This window comes from Aquarana catesbeiana, linkage group LG09 (genome assembly GCF_042186555.1).
Source record: "Aquarana catesbeiana isolate 2022-GZ linkage group LG09, ASM4218655v1, whole genome shotgun sequence".
Taxonomy (NCBI): domain Eukaryota; kingdom Metazoa; phylum Chordata; class Amphibia; order Anura; family Ranidae; genus Aquarana; species Aquarana catesbeiana.
This window is the reverse complement of record NC_133332.1, coordinates 222,511,817-222,535,094: the sequence shown is the minus strand read 5'-3', so window position 1 is coordinate 222,535,094 and position 23,278 is coordinate 222,511,817. Positions and strand designations below refer to the sequence as shown.

At 44.0% G+C, this 23,278-nt stretch overlaps 1 protein-coding gene across 3 annotated transcripts in view; it reads left to right on the top strand.

Annotated features, from left to right (window-relative positions):
• Positions 1–23,278, top strand: part of PLXNA3 (plexin A3) — a 233,310-nt gene that overhangs the window by 19,274 nt on the left and 190,758 nt on the right. The window contains exon 1 of one of the 3 annotated variants that reach the window (XM_073599798.1): positions 15,648–15,771. The exons of the other annotated variants lie outside the window; for them this stretch is intronic. The gene's annotated coding sequence lies outside the window, so the exon portion shown is untranslated. Of the gene's footprint in view, positions 1–15,647; positions 15,772–23,278 lie in introns of those variants that run through there. 3 annotated transcript variants of the gene reach the window in all.

Here is a 23,278-nt window from a genome sequence, read left to right as displayed (position 1 = left end):
AATTAAGGTTGTAAATAAGCGCTTGAGGGTGTATTGGCACACTTGCAGGGTTGGTGAATGTCCGGAGAAAGGGAACAGTACAAGAGAAATCCTGGAGGCATTTCCAAGAGATGACAAGGCAAGATGAAAAGACCTTGTTGAATGTAGGTGAGGTGTTGGATATGATGTACTAGGAATGATAGGAAAAGGCAGTTTCTTGCCACCCCTTTTCCTCATGGGAGAGCGGCGGGAATGGCAGTTTCTAGTTCCCCCTGGGGAGCCTGCTGCTCTCAGGGGTAACACAGGTGGCTCACGTGGCTTAGAGAAGGGTACGGGTGACCTCTCGTGAGTCATGTGTAAAAGCCCGGGAAAATCCAGTTGAAACTGGATAGAGTTAGGCTAGTTAGGGATAAAAAAAGGGGTTCTGTAGCTAGCGGGCTCATTCGCCTCAGAAGAGGAGCTGTGGTGTTCTCTCCCGGCCACCCCACCCTTTTTTTATTATTTTATTTGTCGCGGCTGTTATGTGGTAAGGTCACCTTTGTAAAAAAAAAAAAAAAAAAAAAAAATTATATATAAATATATAATTAAACAAAGGGGGACAAGTTATTGATATGTTTTCTTGTTGAATAAGGTTTTAAATTTATTAAAAGTTGGGATTTGTGTTTTGCAGCCTGAGCCCTAGTGGTTAGGTTAGCTTAAAGCTTATTTATGATATGTGGAAGTTTGAATTAATTTATTTAAAAAATCGCTTGAAACCAATAATAAACAACCGCGGCCTTTTTTATCCAACGCTTGTCTGCTGGTATTTATTTACTTAAAGTGTAAGTAAACCCTCCTATTGTTTTCAGCCAAGGAAGCTGCCATCTTGGCCTCTGTTTAATCTACAACTGCCATGATGCTGCACATGTGATCAGTTATGACACCACCCATTGGATGGTTTGACAGTTTAGTTGAGAGCACAACCAAAGGGAGTGTTACATTTCTGGCACATGCCGGAAATGAAACTGTTTTATGGATGGGTTTACTTCCGCTTTAAGTTTTAGGCAATATTTCCCGCCTGCTGTCCCATGCACCGATCTATCGGCCACGAAAATAGGTTGTTGGCGTTCTGCCAATAGAAATAATAGGGGCCAATAATGCAAAACCGCGTCCCATCGACTTTAATGCAAAACCGCGTCCCATCGACTTTAATGCAAAACCGCGTCCCATCGACTTTAATGCAAAACCGCGTCCCATCGACTTTAATGCAAAACCGCGTCCCATCGACTTTAATGCAAAACCGCGTCCCATCGACTTTAATGCAAAACCGCGTCCCATCGACTTTAATGCAAAACCGCGTCCCATCGACTTTAATGCAAAACCGCGTCCCATCGACTTTAATGCAAAACCGCGTCCCATCGACTTTAATGCAAAACCGCGTCCCATCGACTTTAATGCAAAACCGCGTCCCATCGACTTTGATGTAAAACCATGTCCCATATTGACTGCAATGCAAAAACGCCGGCGACATTAATTTAGATTTTATAAAACTGTCCGTCACTGTTTCGGTTTTCGGCCATGTGTATCCTGAATTTTTGGTTTCAGCATCAGAATTTTTATTTCTTTGCACCACTAATATGTACCCTGTAAAGCACTGTGGGGTTCAGTAAACTGCATCAGGTTTTATCTCCTAAGGATTTTCTCATTGACATGTTTAATGCACTTGCATGAATGTCAGATAGGTGTGCAGTCACTACTCTATGAATGGTATGTTATTTTATCTCTGCCCACAGCTCCTTTCCTGCACTCCTCAATTGGCATCTTATAGAATCTGTTACCGGCAACTGGCACTTATTTTGAATTGACTTATGAAAACAGGACACTATAAAAATTCATCATGTGATGGCATGCTGCAACTTTCTTTGATCCATGCAGTATAACCTCTAATGCTTCAAGGTCATTGTTTTCAATCGTAAAAAAGAGCCAATAAGAGGCTGTAAATATAAAGTACCGCATGCCTTAGCCCTGGTTTACACCAGTGTGATTTGTCATCTGTTGAAATCATTACGACTCAGAAAAAGGTTCCTGCACTAGAGGTGCACCGAATGGAAATGTTGGTGCTGGAACCGAAAATGCAGGATGCACTTGGCCGAAAACCAAGTGCAAACCAGAAAATGACAGTTTTAAAAAAAATCTTTATAGTTCTATAATTGTTATATATTTGACTTTTTAATTAATATCATCAATTTAAATAAATATGAATTTATCGTCGGCCATTATTGGCACATTTAGCGCAGGAAAAATGTATCCCTTTAAATTCTATGTATCCCACACCTGGTCTATTGCCCTTCCATTGTGGTGTCAAATCTTGCTTGCTGCATTTTTGGTCAGTAAAAAAAAAAAAAAATGCACCTCCCAGTTGAAATGCATTGAAAACGCAGCAAGAATGCATCTCTAATGCACCCGTATTATGTTTTTGATGCGGTTTTTGAGTCACATGACCTATGAAAAATGCTCCATAAGCACAGTAAAATCGCTGCAAAATCACGTGCGTTTTTTCGGGTGCCATTATTGGCACCTTTCTTCCCTTATCGGTATTCTACCAATAACACCATTTTTGTCCCGAAATGTTTTGGTGCATCTCTATCCTGCACTACTGTTTTTGCAATTTCACTGCCACTTGATTTGACTTCCGTTAAATGAAGTCAAGCCACAAAAAAAACGAAGGTCCAAATCACCCTGATCTGCGGCTTTAAAATTGCACTGAAGTAGTGTGATTTCAAAGCAGCACTGGTGTGAACCAGGGCTTAGGCAGTTTGACCCATCTGGAATTTGTTGGATTTCAATCAAAAGTAACCTATATTATGAAGACCCCTTTCACACTGGAGGCGTTTTTCAGGCGCTTTAACGCTAAAAATAGCACATGTAAAGCTCCTGAAAAAAGCCTCATCTGCAATATTAGTGTGAAAGCCTGACTGCCCATTGAAATCAATGGGCAGCGCCTGCATAGCACCTCGGCAGCGGCGCTTTGCTGGTGCATTTAACCCTTTATTCGACCGCTTTTGGGTGGTTAAAAGCTCCTCGCTAGTGCCCGAAAAGCAACGCAAAAACGACGGTAAAGCTTTACCGCCGCCGCCTCTGCGCTGGCAGTGTGAAAGCGGTCTTAAGCCCCATACACACTATTGGATTTTCTGCAGATTTTTGTCTTCAGATTTACCAAAACCATATAGTGCAAGAGCCTGCCTGATTGCATACAAATTGAAACTGTAAGGCTGCTTTCACACTGAGGTGGTGGGGGCGTCGGCGGTAAATTGCCGCTATTCGGTCGCTAGTGGGGCGCTTTTAAACCCTGCTAGCGGCCGAAAAAGGGTTAAAACTGCTGGCAAAGCAACCGCTGCAGTGACGCTTTGCCGGTGGTTTGGCGGCGCTGCCTATTGATTTCAGTGTGTACACCGCTCCTACAGCGCTGCAAAGATGCTGCTTGCAGGACTTTTTTTACCGTCCTGCAAGAGCACCGCTCCAGTGTGAAAGCCCTCGGGCACCGCTCCAAAGATGCTGCTTGTAGGAGTTTTTTCACCTCCCCGCCAGCGCACCGCCCCAGTGTGAAAGCATCCATTGATTTTAATGGGAAGCAGATTTCGTGAGTTTTTCAGGCGCTTTTTTAACGCAAAAGTGCTTGAAAAACTCCTCAGTGTGAAAAGGGTCTTAATCTGAAACAGACTGCAGCAGCTTCAAACATACAGTAACATTGTTTCAGTACAAAAGCCATGCTTATTATGTCCTTTTGTGCATTTCCCCCAGTATTCCAGCAGGACATGACTCCAGCATTTTGTCCCTTTGCAGAAACTACCTGTAATAAAGACCGGTCACTTTTGCTCTCTCTCCATGTGCATGGTGACTGGTCTTGTCTCCGCCCCCTCCTGTAGTTTTCTGCAGACAGCCTGTAGTGGGTGGGGTCTGCTGGGGTCCCTCCCACAGCTCTATTCTCTGCACAGGCGGTGTACAGCACAGTGATAAGGTTACTACTTGTTGTTCAGGAAACCATTTAGGTTGGGTTCACACTAGAGCGCAGAGCGGCTCACAGCAGGGGGTCCGGTGCGTCTCCATTCACCGGTTCAGGTCCGATTTCGGCCTGAAATTTTTTCACTGAATTCCGACCTGAAAGGGACCAAAAGACGCACAGGTCTCCTGTGCAATTCGCTCCATAGAGAGCCGGTCACAATCTCCTGACATGTGAACTGGATGCGGGGAAACCTCGACTTGGGAAAGGTTCCTGCACTCGTTTCATGCAACTTTCTTGCAACTTGAGTGCCAGAGTGTAAAGTTGCATGAAAGACGCACTAGTGTGAGCCGAGCTTTACATGAATTGTTCTCTTGCTAGATTTTAGTCTTAAAGTGTAGAGATTGAACAAAAACAGACCAGTTGCTACAGGTTTCATCACGGCACAGGCTGCTGGCGATTAAATCATCCTCGCTGCAGTCATGGGACTTTCCTTGCATATTGTTCCTGAAACCCCCCCATGGGTTGTAATGAGACTAGATCCATTGACAGAGATGAACTCAGCCTGCCAAAAAACGGTGTCTGCAAAATATTAGTTCATAAAGGGTTACGGCGCTTCCTTGTCTCTCGCCAGACTCCTGCTCCCTTATTTATGTTAAACGTTTTACCAGGAAACGTCCTGACAGATCAATATCTCATGTCCAGGTATGTTCTGGAATGTGTAACTCTAACAGCTGGTGATTAACCCCTTCCTGTCCGCCCCGGGGTGGTTGTGGTGGTCGGCTCACAGATCTGCTGGGTTGCTTGCGTCCTTTGAGAGCTCCAATCTAACGGAACGCTGGCATTTACAGTAATTGTAATCCTTCTTTTTACAGAGCTTTCACCATAATCTTTACTTGATTTGTTGTAGCCGTATTAGTGCAATTGTGACAGAGAAAATTGAGTACTGTCCGTGATATTTTTATTTGCACTAACATACAATTTTTCAGGACAAGCTTTCGGGGTATGTCCCCTTCTTCAAGGTCCAAGCAGTACTCTCACCATAATCTTTAATTCAGATGAAATTCCAGTCCAAGCTGACGGAGGTGAAGCTGTTTTTAAGACTGGGTTCACACTGGTGCACTGCATTTTGGCTACAGTGTTGGTACATGCGCAGTTTACATGTCTTTTTAGCTGCGGTCCCATTGATTGGTCGCACATTTTTGCAGTTTTTCCTGAAAGCGCAACCAAAGATGCGGAATGCAGAACTTTAGGTGCACTTTCAGAAAACGCTGCCAAAAAAAAAAAAAAAATGGGCGACCTAATAGAAGTTCATGGGACTGCGACTAAAAACGTGTAAAACGTATGTAAACCACGCATACACCTGTGTTGTGGCCAAAATGCAGATCACCATTGTGAACCCGGCCTAATGGGATAGGTAAGACTTGAGAACTGGAGTGAGTAAGGTCCCTTTCACACGGGTTGTCCAATCAGATCCGCCTGTCAGTTTTTCAGGAGGACCTGATTGGACTCTCCAGTTTCTTCTATAGAGCGGCGGTTGTCAGCGGACACATGTCCATGGACACCCGCCGCCATCCGATCTGATGGTGCCCGCCAAAAACAAACGGATGGTGGTCCTATTCCTCATCCATCCAGCCCATTGGACCACCTGTCCATTTCCATCCAGTTGCCCCATAGAGGAGAGCGGGACTGTGTTCGCTATGCATAGCAGACCAGACACAGACCTGTCATCTGCCTGATCAGTGGAGAGATCCCCCGCTGAGCAAGCGGATTTCGCTTAGCGGAGGGGTCTGTGTGAAAGGGGCCTAAAGCTGGCCATACACTGGCTTGATTTTTATCGTTTAGACCGCAGTTCCCTCCTAACTCTGCAAGACCTCCTGCACATGGATGTAATAAAATATGCCTATTTTTGCTTTATTTTTCTGCCAGGAACTGGTGAAAATATCTAGCGTAAAAAAAAAAAAAAAAAAAAAAAAAAAAGGCTCGGTCTGGTGCGTATTTACGCACATTGATGCATGTTAGGAGACTGCATGTAATTTCATTCTGTTGGCTATAACATTAATCTGTTCTAGCCATTAAGCTGAAATTACACGCGTGTTAATGCGCAAATTATGTCAGTATGCTTCTCTCTGAACGCAAGTTTGTAACATTTTTTTTTTTGCCCTGAAACATTGCTCTAAAATACTAATGAGTGCCACAATGTGCATGGACACTTCTGAAAGTGGCATTTTTCTGCCCATGTGCACATAGTCTAAGGGCCCATTCATGCTTGTCATGCGACTTTGGACATGGCAAGTCGCAGCCCATTGTTTGGAATGGTTCCCGTTCAGATTGGTGTGACTTAGTCGCCGACTTTTAATACAACTTTGGTCCAGAGAATGTAAAAGGCAGATGAAGGTCACACTGGAAATTGTGCAAATTTGGAGACGCGCTAATGTGAACGGAGCCTTAATCAACACTAACGATCTCCACTGCTGGCTGTTTTATTCAGGCAGTCGCAGGTCCTAATAGAATGCAGTCCCTGTTCAGTCGGAAACTATCCATGTGGCTCAATCCAGTTTTAAATCCACGTTTGTGGAGCCGGGTGGTGCTTGCAGGAGCTCCCAAGGCTTGAAATTTGGCTGATTTCTACCAGCTTCAGTCTTGCCTGTATCTCCTGTTTAGAGTTTCGGTTCTGGAATCTCTTTATAGCTACATGTATAACCGCAGGGGAAGATGGGAGGGGTTGCTTGGGGAGCACACAGATTTCAGCCATGGTTCAGAAGGTGGACCTGGGACACACCGATAATTGTGGTAAGTAAATGAAACTAATGACCAAAAAGAAACCCTATAAAAGACCTGCTGAATTTGGTTGCAGTGCATAGAAGATCACATGAAGGCTGCCCAGCTAAATATGTGAGTGCTGCAAACATGTTTGCTATTCTATCTAGCTAGTTTTGTGATCCACGCACATGCCACACTGCACCAAATATTTTATTATCTTTAATTAGGGAATATAGGGTGTCTCCTACCCTTCCCCAGCCTGGAAAACAGTATTTTGTTGGAGGGGCACTACAACAAAGCCACCATACTTTTTTTTGCGATTTGGACTGCCCTTAAACACCCCAGTTGTATAGAGGATGACCTCTGAAAATGCTAGTTGCCCAGCTGTCCTTGTGTCTTTTTATGGAGTCACTCACCTGGAAACATCATTCTGACTTTTATCCCAACTTTTTTGCTGCATGCTTGTTCCAGGTCTGTGACTCAGAAGTTTGGAAACCAGAAACAGCCGGGCGACGCGCATTTTCACAATATGGTGTGTAACTGCACCCTCCAAATTTCTCATTTTGTAGGTATGAAATGCCTCGGACGGGTGTCTTTGATCTGAGATCCTTTCAGTGGAAACGGGTGGATTAACCATGTTGCTAACACCACTTGAAGAAGGTGGGCAGTGGGAGCGTCAGGTGCTGGATAGGAGCCTCAGCTGATAACGGGTCCTCTTGGTACAGTTGTACTAGAACTTTCTAAGGTTAGCTTTTCATTGCTTGTTAAGATAACAGGTGTAGGTCACCTTAATCCCGGACAACCTGCTTGCCCTCTGTTATCTGGGGATTACAAGTCGGGGTCAGGTGGAGGACCTTTATCTCGCCCACACCTAGCACTGGTTGCATTCCCAACATACCGAGAGAAATCAACCTTGCCAAGATTTCCAGTGGATGATAATATGTTGCAGGGCGCACCAGGAAATTTTCTCATACTCTGGTATCTGTTTCACTTCCCTTCATCCCCGGCCACATCACAACTTTTTTTTTTTTTTTTTCCAAAACATTTTCTTCAATCTTTCCACTGCTTGATTTCCTTTACATTTTTCCAAATGTCCCCAAATCACAACTGAACTGGTTAGGAGGCTGATATTTAACAATAATGACTGGGGGCTATTATTGGGGGGGGGGGGGGGGGGTCTTATAACTGGGTCTCTGGAGACAGAATGGAGAAAAGATTTTATTTATTTTTTTGCTGAGCTTTTTTAAGTGATAAGCTAGCCATACAACACATGACACTATTGGGGAGATTTACTAAGGCCGGGTTCACATACGTGCGGCTGCCGGTTCATGCCCGGGGTCTGGTACGTGTATGTTCACCATTTCTGGTGCGATTCAGGTCTGAATTTCTGCCTGAATTCCCACCTGAACCAAACCCAAACACACACAGGACCTTTCTGGGGCAGCCGTGGAGCCGATTGCAAAGCTTTGTGAACTGGCTCCATTGAGAGCCGGTCACACTTGCATGTCATGCAAATTGGATGCAGAGAAACCCACATCCAGTTCTTACATATGAGAACCCGGCCTAAAACTGGAGAGTGCAAAATCTGGTGTAGCTTTGCATAGAAACCAGTCTGCTACCAGGCTTTATTGTCAAAGCTTAATTGAACTAAAGCTCATCACATTAGTTATTAGACCTATTATTTTAGGTGTGTGTGTGTGTGTATATATATATATACACAGCACCCACACGTTTAGGTATCACTGTACATCTCTGCCCTCGAAGAGCAAACAATCCCTGGTCTCTGCCTCACATGCATACATACAAGGGCCAATTTAGACAGGCGCTAGTTACCTTACCAGCATGTCAATGAAGGAAAGCAGAGTACCCCACAGAAGTACAGGGAGAACATGCAAACCCCATGCAGGTAGTACCATGGTTGGTATTTGAACCAATGACCCCAGTGCTGCAAGGCACACATCATACCTCCCAACATTTTGAGATGGGAATGAGGGACACCTACTAGCAAATGTATGTAGGCATAGGACACCAGGGCTTTTTTTCAGGTTGAACTCAGTTCCACCACCTCTGGCTCAGACCCTTTGGTGCCTGCTCACCACAATCACTTGTAAACATAGAAGTCCGGTTTCTGTGTTTTCAAGTGACAGCTCTGCACTCTGTGTGTAACCCTCATGAATTCTGCAATCCTGATATTTAATGCCCTCCAAATGTATTTGAAATCTGACCACACCCACTATTTGATTTGGAGGATGTGTGTGGGGAGGGGTTTTGGGGGGGTCCTGGTTGAGTTCCAGCACCTATTGCTTGAGTAAAAAGGCCTGTAGGACACGCCCCGTCACACCCCCTTGAGGCTGGGTTCACACTGCTGCGGTGCGGGAACGCAGCAAATTTACTGCGGGTTCCCACATCGCACCAACTCGCACGGCAGTTCACACTGCCATATGCGAACTGGGGAGTGTCATACAATGTTAATGACACCCCCAGTTCAGCCCGCATATCGCAATGCGAACTGACAATTCGGACATTTTCGGATCGCATAGGTGTGAACACCCATGCGATCCGATTTTGGTCCGAACAAAAAAAAAGGGTCCTGTGCGAGTTTGGACCGAATGCGGTGCGATATCAGCCATATCTGTATGGCTGATATCGCACAGCACAGACATCGCATGTGATGTGAACAGCAGTGCGCTGCGAATCACATGCGATGTCTGCCACCGCAGCAGTGTGAACCCAGCCTAAAGGAGAAATATCCAAAAATTTAAGGTTAAATAAATCCACAAGTGCTTTTTTTATACCGCTACTATTCCTTTTATATTGGCTTTTAACATTTACAAATGCAGCCATTTAGAATTTGGATGAAAGGTTTAGCACTGGGAAACACTTTTTGAAAGATAAAAAGTGCATTTTATATACAACTGTATGGATTAGACCAAAATGAGGGACAGAGGGACTTTGTTCCAAATCAGGGACAGTTGGGAGCTATGAGACACACTAACCACTAAGCCTCTGTGCTCTCTGGCCTTCCTATGAATAAAAAGGTCAGAGAGTGCTTGTAATGAATTCCCCATAGGCATGGATACATGTCACCTCCTATACAAGATCCCCACTCTCCAGGAAAATCACAAATTGGAATGTAATGACAGTAAACAAGAAGACTTCACTACTGAAAGACCATTTTATTCACATAAGGTGAATACAGTCTCCAGAATTCTCACATGCCCATAATGCTGATTAGCACTATTCATCGTAATAATCTGTCTCTCTCGTGGCCTATGCTGATGTCTATAGACCCTCATATGATGCCTCTGAGGTTGTGTCTCTCTATCAATGTGATGTCAATGGGTCCAGCACATGGCATCATTTTGCCAGATAGTCGTGTTCCTTGGAGGTATTGGAAAAGAGCCTGTACACTGGAGGAACCGACTTGCTTGTTTCAGTCTGAACACTTTAGAAATGAAGATTTGGACTTTATTTGTATATTTATCTTGTATAGCGTGTTATAAGTATAGGTCATCACACCAGAAGCACTTTTTGAGTTATGTAACTTTGAATATTGTAGGTGTGTGGATGGAATTTGTTGTTGTGTGTATATACACATTTTTCTATTTTTTTTTTTTTCTGGTTTATTTCCATAAGCGCTGAGTAATATTTTGTTTTTAAGGCCCCAAACTTTTGCAAATGGGGCCGTTTGTGATTATTGCAGGAGCCCCTGCTAGGTCTCCCGCAACTAATCTGTGGGCGATTTACATGTGGTCGATCACAAATATCTACGGGAGATGAATGGTTTCCACGCATGGCTGCTCCATAATCTGTCTTCTGCAGTCTTAGTAAATTTCCCTTTTTTAGGGTTTTGGTGCCCAACACTTGGCCCACCAGCTTTGTGTGTGGCTCACTGAATCCACCATCTGTAAACAAATCTCTCAATGTGACGGGTGCATCTGTATGCCGACTGTATCTAGAGTTGCCACCTCATCCTGTTAAACCTGAACACATATTAATTACACAGGTTCTGAGGCTGATTAAGGTGGTAATTAAACTCACTTGTTGCCTCATCTGCATTAAATTAGCCTTCAACCCTACCCGTATCTCTGCAGTGGTGGTATCAGTTAAGTTTACTGGCAGGAGTTCCTAAAGTCTACTTACCAGCACACAGCGGCTCCGACAGTCCGGCTCCTGCATAGCGCTAGTCAGATGGACTGTCAGGAGGTGATCTGCTGTGTGTATCTAGGAATGACGGAAATATCCTTGGAGAAGTCAGTTATTCCAGTCCTGGAAATTGACCAGGAGAGCGAAAAAGGAAACTGAAGAGACATAGGGTTTGATTTACTAAAGGCAAATCCACTACAAGTTGTAGATCTGAGGGGAAGATCTGAAATGAGGGGAAGCTCTGCTGATTTCTATCGTCCAATCATGTGCAAGCAAAAATGCTGTTTTTTTTAAATTTTCCTTGCATGTTCCCCTCAGATCTACAGCGACTGCACTTCCAAGTGCACTTGTCCTGCACAGTGGATTTGCCTTCAGTAAATAAACCACATTGTTGCAATGCCCATATATTTAGCTGCATTTTGTGAAACCGTTGCTTCATGACTGGATAACTCAGAGGCTTTGCTGTGCTATGGATTTGTGTTCATGTTTTATCAGGTATGGCAGTTGCAATGTCAATGCTTCACACTGATTGGGCCAACTTCACAGCCATGTGTTGCTGCAATGCAAGTGTTAATGAGTGTTGCCGCAACACGCGCTAATGTACCATGTGATAGGGCATTGTGGTATGAATGGCACCCCTGCGCATTAAAGGATTGCCTATACTTTACAAACCACAGTAATGTGTTTGCTTTGTGTTGTGGTGCGCTGCGTGGAATAAATTATAGTACAGGTGCTATTTCTGGTCCATTGTAGTACGTTGTCAGCCCATTCAAATAACTGGGTTGCCTTAACACAACGCAAGTTAACATGTGCATTATCACACCGCACTGATAATATCTGAATGTGGTCGTCTGAGGGGTCTGCTGGCATTTAGGTACAGGTGCTATTGTGCGGCCCTCGGAAAATGTCAGGGGCCGCACCTCTGAGGCTCTTTGTAATTAACAAGTTGAGCACCACTGATATAGAGGCTGCCATTGCCTGCTTCACTTTTGGGAATGCTACTTATTTTTTGTTATCAGTTCAGAAAAATTAAATTTGGCTAGTCTGGATTTGATATTGCAGCTCTATCAATCGCACAAACACAGAAAAACGTTTTTACCCTTGTTTTTTTATATTTGGGCTTATACACTTATACTTTTTATTTATATAATATACCGTATAATATATTAAACTTATAAAGGCAGTCCCCGAGTTACATACATCCGACTAAAGCCCCTTTCACATGATCGGACCGTCCAGGTCCGCCTGTCAGTTTTGACGGCGGACCTGAACGGGCGCTCCATGTTAGCCTATGGAGCGACGGATGTCAGCGGAGACATGTCCGCTGACATCCGACCTAATCTGCTAAAAGCAGACGGATGGCCCTACGTCCAGGTCCGTCGCTATCGGATCGGGTGAGATCTGATGAAAATGGAGATGCTGTCCGTTTTCATCTGATCCCTCCATAGGCTGCAGCGGCGCCTGACAAGCCCCTCCCCGCTCAGTGAGCAGAGAGGGACCTGTCATCTGCCGGCTCAGCGGAGATCAACGGAGAGATCTCCCGCTGAGCCGGCGGACTCCGTGGAAGCGGAGTCCGCCTTGTGTGAAAAGGGCCTTACATGCGACTCGTACTTACAAACGGTGAGAGACAACAGGAAGTGAGAGGAAATCTACCCCCTAGGAAGGGAAATTCACCCCTTTCACACTGAGGCAGTTCGCAGGCGGTTTAGCGCTAGAAATAGCGCCTGGAAACTACTGCCCGAGTGCTTTCACACTGGGGCAGTGCGCTTGCGGGACATTAGAAAAAGTCCTGCAAGTGGCATCTTTGGGGCGGTTTGGGAGCGCTGTATATGCTCCCAAAATGCCCCTACCCATTGCAATGAATGGGCAGCGCTTCCAGAGTGCCTGAAAAGCGCTTCGGAAGCGCTGCAACACTGGCGGTTTTAATAGCTTGGCCAATAGCGGGGGTTAAAAGCTCCCCGCTAGCGGCTGAAAAAGTGCTGCTTAAACGGCTCTAAAGCCCCGCTAAAACGAGTGGCGCTTTGGCGATTTAGTGCTAACGCACGGCCGGCCCCAATGTGAAAGGGGTCTAAGTTTTGGAAAAAAGGTGTCTCCACTAAAATTTTTTTTTTTTTTTTACAAATCCTTGTTTCCTTGACAACCCAAAATTTTCAAAATCCAAATGTCGCAGGGACAGAAAGTGAGGTGAAATCTTCTTAACAGGCACAGACTATCCAAAAGGCTTACTTTTTTTTTTTTTTTTATTTATATGCCTGGAGTTACTTAAAAAATGTACCTGTTCCAACTTGCATACAAATTCAGCTTAAAGCTGTAGTAATCCGTACTTAAAAAAACCAACAAAAAAAAACTCTGCAAGACAATGGCATAATGTGCTAGTGTGCACCGCATACTAGCACATTATGAAATACTTACAGTACCTTTAGGATGAAGCCCTCCAGCGGCACACTGTCGCCACCGACAGGGCTTCCATCTTCATCCTGTTTTCCTTCCAGGCTTGAGTGCTCTGTCCTTCTTCTAATAGGCTGAGCCGTGATGACATCACATCACTGTGAAGTCATTGGCTGAATAGAGGAGATATTCCTTTTAGGAGATATTCATTCATTGTACCTACGGGGGGGGGGGGGGGCAAACAATCCACCCCTGGTTGGTCATTCGGGTCACAGGCACCATCTGACCTCTGATAGGTGTACGCAGAGATCATTAATTATGTGCTTGGCCGCGCCTCCTTATCCTAAACAATGAAGCTTCTTTGGTGCATTAAGATTTTACAGATAACAAAATGTAGTTAAGAGTAAAAGGGGGGGGGGGGGGCATCATTTGTGAAAGCTTAGCATCCTCTCCCATTCCAAGCAAATGGGGTAAAAAGATTTGGTTGCATTGGAGCCGCTACCTGGAGACTTTGTGGATAGCTCCGTGGCCTCTCTGTGCTGAGGATTGGTGTAAACTTTCCACCAGGTATGCTATCTGCTGCAAGTTTGTGTTCTTCTCATCCTCCCACCTCTCATGTTTTGTTAGCAATCAAAATGTATTTGGTTAATTGGCCTCTGAACAAATTGGTTTTATTGTATTTGTGTCAGCGTGACAGTGTTGGGGACATTAGAGTGTAAGCTCCTCAGGCAGAGACTGCTATAAATTCTCTTTAGAACATACAGTGGATGCAAACGTGTGTAATCTATGGGTAGCAGATCAATGGGCTAAGGCGTTGTGTACAAAGTCATTTGTCTGGAAATCATCATAGGTCTTGGAATATTTGAAGCTGTTATAATATGTAGTATTAGCGTTGCGGAGGGATGGATTGGAGCTGTACGTTTCCTGGAACAGCAGTGTGAAGTGCATGGTATAGGAGGTGGTGGTGTGATGTAGGACACCCTCTCCTTTTTATCTCTGGGTAATAAAACATTTATTCTCAGCTCCACCTACCCATCCACAGGACCGAATCTAAATCTGTCATACTTCTCCTCCTACTGACGGCAGTGACAGTAACACAAGTCTACTGTGACTTGGTGCACGTCGGTATATGAATTCTACATGATTGTATATAGATGATCCTCCTGGGTGCACATCAGTATATAGATGATCCTCCTGGGTGCACATCAGTATATAGATGATCCTCCTGGATGCTCATCAGTATATGAATTCTAGATGATTGTATATAGATGATCCTCCCTGGGTGCTCATCAGTATATGAATTCTAGATGATTGTATATAGATGACCCTCCTGGGTGCTCATCAGTATATGAATTCTAGATGATTGTATATAGATGATCCTCCTGGGTGCACATCAGTATATAGATGATCCTCCTGGATGCTCATCAGTATATGAATTCTACATGATTGTATATAGATGATCCTCCCTGGGTGCTCATCAGTATATGAATTCTAGATGATTGTATATAGATGACCCTCCTGGGTGCACATCAGTATATGAATTCTAGATGATTGTATATAGATGATCCTCCCTGGGTGCACATCAGTATATGAATTCTAGATGATTGTATATAGATGATCCTCCCTGGGTGCTCATCAGTATATGAATTCTAGATGATTGTATATAGATGACCCTCCTGGGTGCTCATCAGTATATGAATTCTACATGATTGTATATAGATGATCCTCCCTGGGTGCACATCAGTATATGAATTCTACATGATTTTATATAGATGATCCTCCCTGGGTGCACATCAGTATATGAATTCGACATGATTGTATATATGACCCTCCCGGGTGCTCATCAATATATGAATTCTACATGATTGTATATAGATGACCCTCCCGGGTGCTCATCAATATATGAATTCTACATGATTGTATATAGATGATCCTCCCTGGGTGCACATCAGTATATGAATTCTAGATGATTGTATATAGATGATCCTCCTTGGTGCACATCTGTATATGAATTCTACATGATTGTATATAGATGATCCTCCCTGGGTGCACATCAGTATATGAATTCTAGATGAGTGTATATAGATGATCCTCCTTGGTGCACATCAGTATATGAATTCTACATGATTGTATATAGATGATCCTCCCTGGGTGCATTCTACATCCTTTCATCAAATTCTGTCACTCTGGTATATTTTATATTGGTACATAACCCTGTTACATTATATCTGGTTGACTCTGATCTTGTGCTACTTTCTATGATTTTAACCATTCTGCTTTATAATATTTGGTTTTGCACCCTTTGCTGCATTATATCGGGCTCACTGTTGATTACAGTTCTGGATCTGCCCCCTTAGGCTGCGCTGTAGCCGGCTCTGCCCCCCCCCCGTGCTCTGCCGTAGCCCACTCTCCCTCCCTAGGCTAGATCTCATCCAAATTTATAGTATCCAGCACATTTGGTCTGTATCCATAGCTTCTCCATTGAATGGGATTCCATTGATCTTACTAGTATGTAGGTATGTATCCAGCTGCATGAATATGTTGCTGCATCTGTCATGTTATTATTTCGGTCTGTGGTGTGTATTCCACAGCACAGTGTCTTCCTTTCACTGATGATCTTTAGATACGGTTTGTCTTGTACATGTTTATTATACTTATGTTGGGCTCACTATACAGGTGTATATGCCTGTCCGTTACTTATACGGGGGGGGGGGCAGGTCCTTTCTCCATTACGAAGACCCTCACCTCCATCCCATAATAGCACCGTGATGTCATCACTCTTCTGCACTCCTCGTAGTCACCATGACAACACAGTCTCAATCCTCAGCTGCACAATTTCTCCCTCTAATTGGCAGGAAAGCTGTGAGGGGGGTTATCCAAATAGCAGGCTGCTGCCGTGTATGTGAAGACCACAGTACGCCATTCCTCCTCATCGAATCCCCCTGAATGCCGCCGGCTTTGCAGACCCCCCACACTGGTTGTGGTGCCTGTGTGGGCCCCAGATAGCCCCTTCCCCCAAACGTGCCACTTTTTCCTTTTGTGCATTAATGGCCCACCTTGAATTTTCTACATTTATTACTGCTCTGAAATTGTGATCTACCTTCTGTCCCTTCCTTGACTATAGATCTCCTCGTTCTATTAGACTTCTGAAAGAAGGCATCCTGCTTCCACTCAGTTGCATGTTGCTGTTATTCCTTGGCAAACTGCGGCTGACTTCCCATTCACCACAAAATTAGCCAGCGCTCACCTTACATCGGACATCAACAAGCTGTCAAGCTACGAGTCACTGCATGTGCTAGTTAAGGGTTGGCCATATGAATGTTGGAATTTCGGGAGCCACTCAGGCCAGCCCAAGACCCATGGAGAATAAAAGCTTCCACTGCTGGCAACTAAAATCCTCCATAAAGTTGTGGGGTTAGTGGTGTTTTTTTTGCTTGATAGTAGTGTTTTTTTTTTTGTTTTTTTTTGTGTCTTTACCTGCTTTCTAGCTCTGCCTTGCTCTGCAGCTAATTGGCTGAAAGGCTACACCATCTATATTAAGCTTAAATTGGATTTGTCATGAAATGGGGAAAATAATTATTTGATCCCCTGCAGATTTCGTAAGTTTGCCCACTTTACAAAGAAATGAAGGGTCTATAACTTTTATCATAAGTTTTGAATGATAGAAACAGAATATCCACCAAAAAAAACCCCCAAAAAACATATGATAAAAATGTTATAAATTGAGTTTGCAGTTCAGTGCGAAAAATGAGTATTTGATCCCCAAGCAAAATGTGACTTGGTGGAGAAACCCTTGTTGGCAAACACAGAAGACATTTTTTGTAGTTGGTTACCAGGTTTGCACACGTCTCAGGATGGATTTTGGTCCACTCTTTACAGATCTTCTCTAAATCCTTAAGGTTTCTTGGCTGTCATTTTGGCAGCTCAAGGTATCGGCTCCCTCCATACATTTTCTATAAGATTATGGTCTGGAGAGTGGCTAGGCCACTCCATGACCTTTAATGTGCTTCTTCTTGAGCCACGCCTTTGTTGCCTTGGTCAGTATGTTTTTGGTCATTGTCATTCTGGAAGACCCATCTTCAGTTTTCTGGCTGAGGAAAAAAGTTCTCATCTAAGATCTTACAATACATGTCCCTGTCCATTGGCCTGTACCTTTAGTAGAGAAACCACCCCAAAGCATAATGTTTTCACCTCCGAGCTTGACTGTAGGGATGGTGTTCTTGGGGTCATAGACAGCAATTCTCTGCCTCCAAACATCGAGAGTCGAGTTAATGTCAAAGAACTCAATTTTCTCCCTTGACCACAGCACTTTCTCCCAATTGTTCTCTGAATCATTAAAATGTTCCTTGGGCAAACTTCAGAGGGGCCTGTACATGTGCCTTCTTGAGAAGGGGGACCTTTCAGGCACTGCAGGATTCCAATCTATGGTGGTGTATTGTTACCAATGGTTTGTTTGGTGACTGTGGTCCCAACTGCCTTGAGATCATTCACAAGCTCCTCCCGTGTGGTTCTGGGCTGATCTCTCTTTTCTCATGATCATCCTTACCCCATGAGGTGAAATCGTGCATGGAGCTCAATACCGAGGGCGATTTACATTTTTGTATTTTTCATTTGTGAATAATTGCTCCAACAATTGTCTCCTGCTTACCAAGCTTCTTGCTCACTAAGCCCATTCCAGCCTTACCAAGCTTCTTGCTGATGGTCTTGTAGCCCATTCCAGCCTTGTGCAGGTCTACAATCTTGTCCCTGATGTCCTTTTTGACAACTATTTGGTCTTGCCTATGATGGTGAGCTAGTGAATTGAAGAAAGAGATTCTGTGGCCAGGTATTTTTTATACACATAATGAGTTGTTGATAGGCACACCTTCTTAAAGAGGTTGTAAACCCTCCTGGTTTTTCACCTCAATGCGTTCTATGCATTGAGGTGAAAAACCTATTGTAGTGCACCAGCCCCCCCCCCCCCCCGTTTTACTCACCCGTGCCTGTTTGTTCCCATGCCGGAGATGTGCAAACCTTCTGGCCGGTGTATCTTGATTGGATAGATTGATGGCAGCACAGCCATTGGCTCCCGCTGCTGTCAATCAAATCCAATGACGTGGGCGCCGCCGAGTTCTGCTGTCTGTGTCTATGGACGCAGCAGCAGGACACGGGAGCACGTCCGCACAGGTCCCCTGAAGCACAGCGCTTTTCCAACTGGTCACTCGATACGGGGAGGAGCCAGGAGCCCCTCAAGGGAGGTGTTCAACACTGTGTGCCAGATGGGGCTCAAGTGTTGTGTACAGGGAAGAAGAGCCCAAGGATGCCTTCTTCAACGTGCCACTGCTCTTTCGGTGTCAAATCAGCAGGCTAGGGGCAGTTTCCCTTAGGGAAATTGGATGGATTGCATATGTTGCATTTGTGTATTTAGCTGTCTAGCTCTGCTGACAGTCTGAAGGATCCTGGCATTGCACCTGCAATCTGCTAATCACGAGTGAAATGCATTACAATAAAATATAAACAGCGCCAGCAGTCTATAACAACCGATGTACATCCTAATAAACAGTGCCTATTGCATCAATATTAAGAAAAAAACAAATACGATTTTTTACCTGATTTTAAGGGGAAAAAAGTACGTGTTATACGTCAAAAAATACGGTATATACAAAATCCAAAAATGCTCAAGCGCTTCAGTGGAAAGTGCAGCGGTGCTCCAAAACTTTGAATCGGTGAAGTGGCTCCCTCTTTGGAGTCCCCACTCACCGGAGGTATTGGATCTCAGCTTCGCAGTCTGGGATCAAATAAGCATCGATCAAATGATCTGGGGATATGCTGGATGGTTCCTCAGCCAAATCTTGCAGGAAGATGTTTTATGACAGGAAGGATATACCACAATTCATAGATGGAGAAACAGAGAGAACTCGTAGTGAAATAACATTTGGCATCAGTTATCAAGCGCATTCAATGCACAACTTGCATGATATTTGGCAAAAAACAGGCATTGGTAAGAAAACATCCGAGTTTGCTGCTGAATGGCGTTCGTTTCACGGAGACGGAATTTTGCTTCACTGGTTAGCACGAACCGGAAGTACGATGACGCGTTTCGCACCTCCTCCAGGGCGTCAAGCACAATGCATTACAGGCTTCCTATATAATCTCTATCATTTCAGAACTTTTTCCACCTTTTTTAATGTGACCTATAAAAACCTATTCAGGTCCACCTTTCAGTTTTTTTTAGACGGACCTGAACGGACGCACCATACACCTCTATGGAGCGACGGATGTCAGCGGTGACATGTCCGCTGACATTCGATTTGCTTCAATCCGCTAAATCCAGACGGATGGAAACCTTATTTTCCATCCGTCTGGCGGATCAGATCAGAAGAAAACAGACAAGCGGCTCGTTTTCATCCGATCCCCCATCGAGGAAAGCGGAGATCTGACAGGTCCGTGTCTGCACAGTGAGCAGAGACGGACTTGTCATCCGCCGGCTCAGCGGGGATCCACAGAACGATCCCCGCTGAGTAAGCAAATGAGTAAAAACAGGTGGTATATGGTGCAGACCTATCACAGCTGTAGGGGTCTCAGCACACAACACATCCCTTACTTATAGGGTTTGGTCGAACTACCATTGAAGACAGCTCCCTGTCTAAATAATTATTTATTTCTGCTGATATATATATATATATATATATATATATATATATATATATATATATATATATATATATATATATATATATATATATATATATATATATATATATATTATATATTTCTGGTAACTAATTTTTCCTGCTGGTATTAGGTACCTCCACTAGGATCATACTAGGGGAAATCACCTGGGGATATAACAACTCAAACCCCCCCCCATACATTAACCCATTCAACCCCATAGGGAGCGCCATACCCCTTTTCAATTTAATTTTAAAGCCCCGTGTGAAAGGACCCCCCCCCCCCAAAAAAAAAGATTTCAGTTTGTTTTTCAATTAAGTTGTACAGTTTATAGGTCACATTAAGGCCCCTTTCACACGATCGGACCGTTCAGGTCCGCCTGTCAGTTTTGTTGGCGGACCTGAACGGGCGCTCCATGCTAGTCTATGGAGTGACGGATGTCAGCGGTGACATGTCCGCTGATATCCGACCCGGTCCGATCCGCTAAAATCAGACGGATGGCCCTACGTTCGCATCCGTCCCTGGCGGATCTGATGAGAACGGACATGCTGTCCTTTTTTCGTCCGATCTCTCCATAGCAACCAGCGGCACTCGCCAAGCCCCTCCCCGCTCAGAGAGGTCCCTGTCTTCCACCGGCTCAGCGGAGATCAACGGAGAGATCTCCTGCTGAGCTGGCAGACAGAGGCGAACTCCATGGCAGCGGATCTGCCTTGTGAAAATGAAGCCTAAAGGTGGAAGAAGTTCTGAATTGATCTTTGTCTCATTTTTTTTTTACCTTGGGTACCACTCAACTCCTGACTATACAGTATTTAGTTCATGACATGAGTCAAGGGCTGGTCCCCAGGTCACACAGCTTTGTGTATATTCTTTTACTTGGCCTCACAACCTTTAGAGACCTGTATGCTTTAAATATTGTGTGGTTGGCTGTTGCATTTGCAATGTGGGACTCTTGATTTAATATTCTAAACTAGGAGGTACAATCTCCTATAATTGCAAGCTTTACCGCCTTATTTTTTTACCTTTAAACTTGGCCTAGAGTCTTTCTTTCCCTTAACACTGTCAGCCATGTGAGTTATGTGCCTGTCGATGACAGTCGCTTGTCATTTAGCCATAACCCCATGCCTTTCACCCCTCAGGCCTGAAGTGATGCCTCTAAAAATGGCTCATTTTCAGGGCCCTGTCAGGAGGAGTGATGCCAGATTGACAAGCTCTGTCCCATCGTAGTGGAAATCTCCGACTATTGAAGTCTGGGAACAGCAGAAATGCGCCTGTCACTCTCCCATAAAAGAACATTTGCTGCTTTTAAAAAGGCAGTAAAGGTTTTTCTTAGCTTGCATGTGTAAAGGAAAAACAAAAATAGGCATTTGTTGTCAGCTTTTATTGCTGAGGTGCAATGTCTGGAGCCGTGATATTTTGGCCGTTTAGTCATTAGAATTTTTATATATATATATATATATATATATATATATATATATATATATATATATATATATATATATATATATATATATATATATATATATAGTCCCCGGATCAGCGCGGCGATCTCCCGTTGTCATGGAGCTGGATTTGAATTGCCCGGGCTGCAGTAACAATGTCCCGCCTTCTGTGATCACGTCACACTAATTCAGTGTGCTGTCTATCACAGGAGGCGGGACATTGTTACTGCGGCCGCCCGGACAATTCAGCTCCCTGACACAGGGAGCTCACCGCACTGCAAGGAGAGGAGGAGGAGGAGGGGGGCAGGGAGGACAGGACCTTGAACATTTGCAGGTTCCTAACTCACGGGTGCAAGGCTTCTCCCAGGCACCCACAAAACGATTATGCAAACCTTTTCTCTTACAAAGCAGAGTTCCCATAAGCAGCTTTCTCGGGTATTTGGCTTCCTGAGTCCCAGGCCAAGAGCAACTCTTTGCTCCAGTCCTGCTTTATTTATACCACCTGGTATGGTGGACACAAGTGGTGTGGTGGACACAAGTGGCGTAAGTGGTGTGGTGGACACAAGTGGACTGCAAAATCTGATTTAGAACCAACCCTGCCATGGTGGCTGGTAAAACCTGGACCGAATTCCACCTTAGATCTCAGAAAATGAACGCATGTGAGGTGAAATATAACATCCATCAATCACCTCACCTTTCATAATGTCACTATATATTGCACTGAAATTTGGCAGATGATGCATATCAGCCTGAAAATTGTGTTATCTGCATTTTGGTGATAAAAAAAGGCGCTGATGGTGCCGAGCATGCACGCGATGTTGCAGCGATTTTTACTGTGCTTATGTTTTTTTTTTTATAGCTCACGTGAATCAAAAGCCGCATCAAAAACATAACACGGGTGCGTTATTGATGCGTTCTTGCTGCCTTTTCAATTTCAGCAAGGAAGCGCAATGGACCAAAGTGAAGACAGACATTAGAATTTAAAGGGACACATTTTTCTTGAGCTTCTCTTGTGCTAAAGGTGCCAATAATGTCCGACAATAAATTCATAAACATTTAAATTCATGTTATTAAAAAGTTGAATATAATACAATTCTATATAAAAAAAAAAAAATTATATATAATTATATATATATATATATATATATATATATATATATATATATTAACCACTTCAATACTGGGCCTATTCTGGCACTCCTCTCCTACATAGAAAATTACATGCTACTGTACCATAGTCACCTTTGTAACTTTCTGGGGCACTTGCAGGCTATTTGGACTTTGATTTTGCTTTTCTTCTCCTTCCCCCTTCCCTTTGATTAAAAAAAAAAATCTATTTTTTTATTCTCAGTTTATTCAACAATTTCGGGTAATAATGACGATATAGAAAGTCCGGTAACCCAACCAGTGGTAAATCATTTCACATCAGATCAGTTGCTTGCTATAGCTTTGGAACCCATTGCAACAGCCTCACTGCTTTGTGCTTTTATGCCGCCTTGATAATTTTTTTTTTTTGATTATTCATATGTTGATGACATTGCTGGTTTGTATGTATCTGGGAAGCGCATTGCTTTAACATTAGAAGACCTCGCAGGGTGGGGTGGGGGCCTCTTTGTCTGCAGCCTGAATAGGTTTGGGTTGAATGTTGGGTCAGTGTGAGAATGGATGAGGAAGTCGGTGGACATACGAATGGCCAGGAGTTCTGCCCGTGGCTTGTAGAGAAAGCGGATAATTGCTGATGCATTTACTGCACTCCCTGGCTGTGATGTGATTATTCTTCCCTTTTGCATACTTAAATTTTATGTCCGTATTTCCTTCATCGCACTACTGACCCTCTTCATGGCGGGAGCTGTGACCTTTCTGTATACCATGCTGGGGAGATTCTTCATCACTCACAGGGTAGCGGAGTCTATTAGTAAAGGCTTTTTACAAT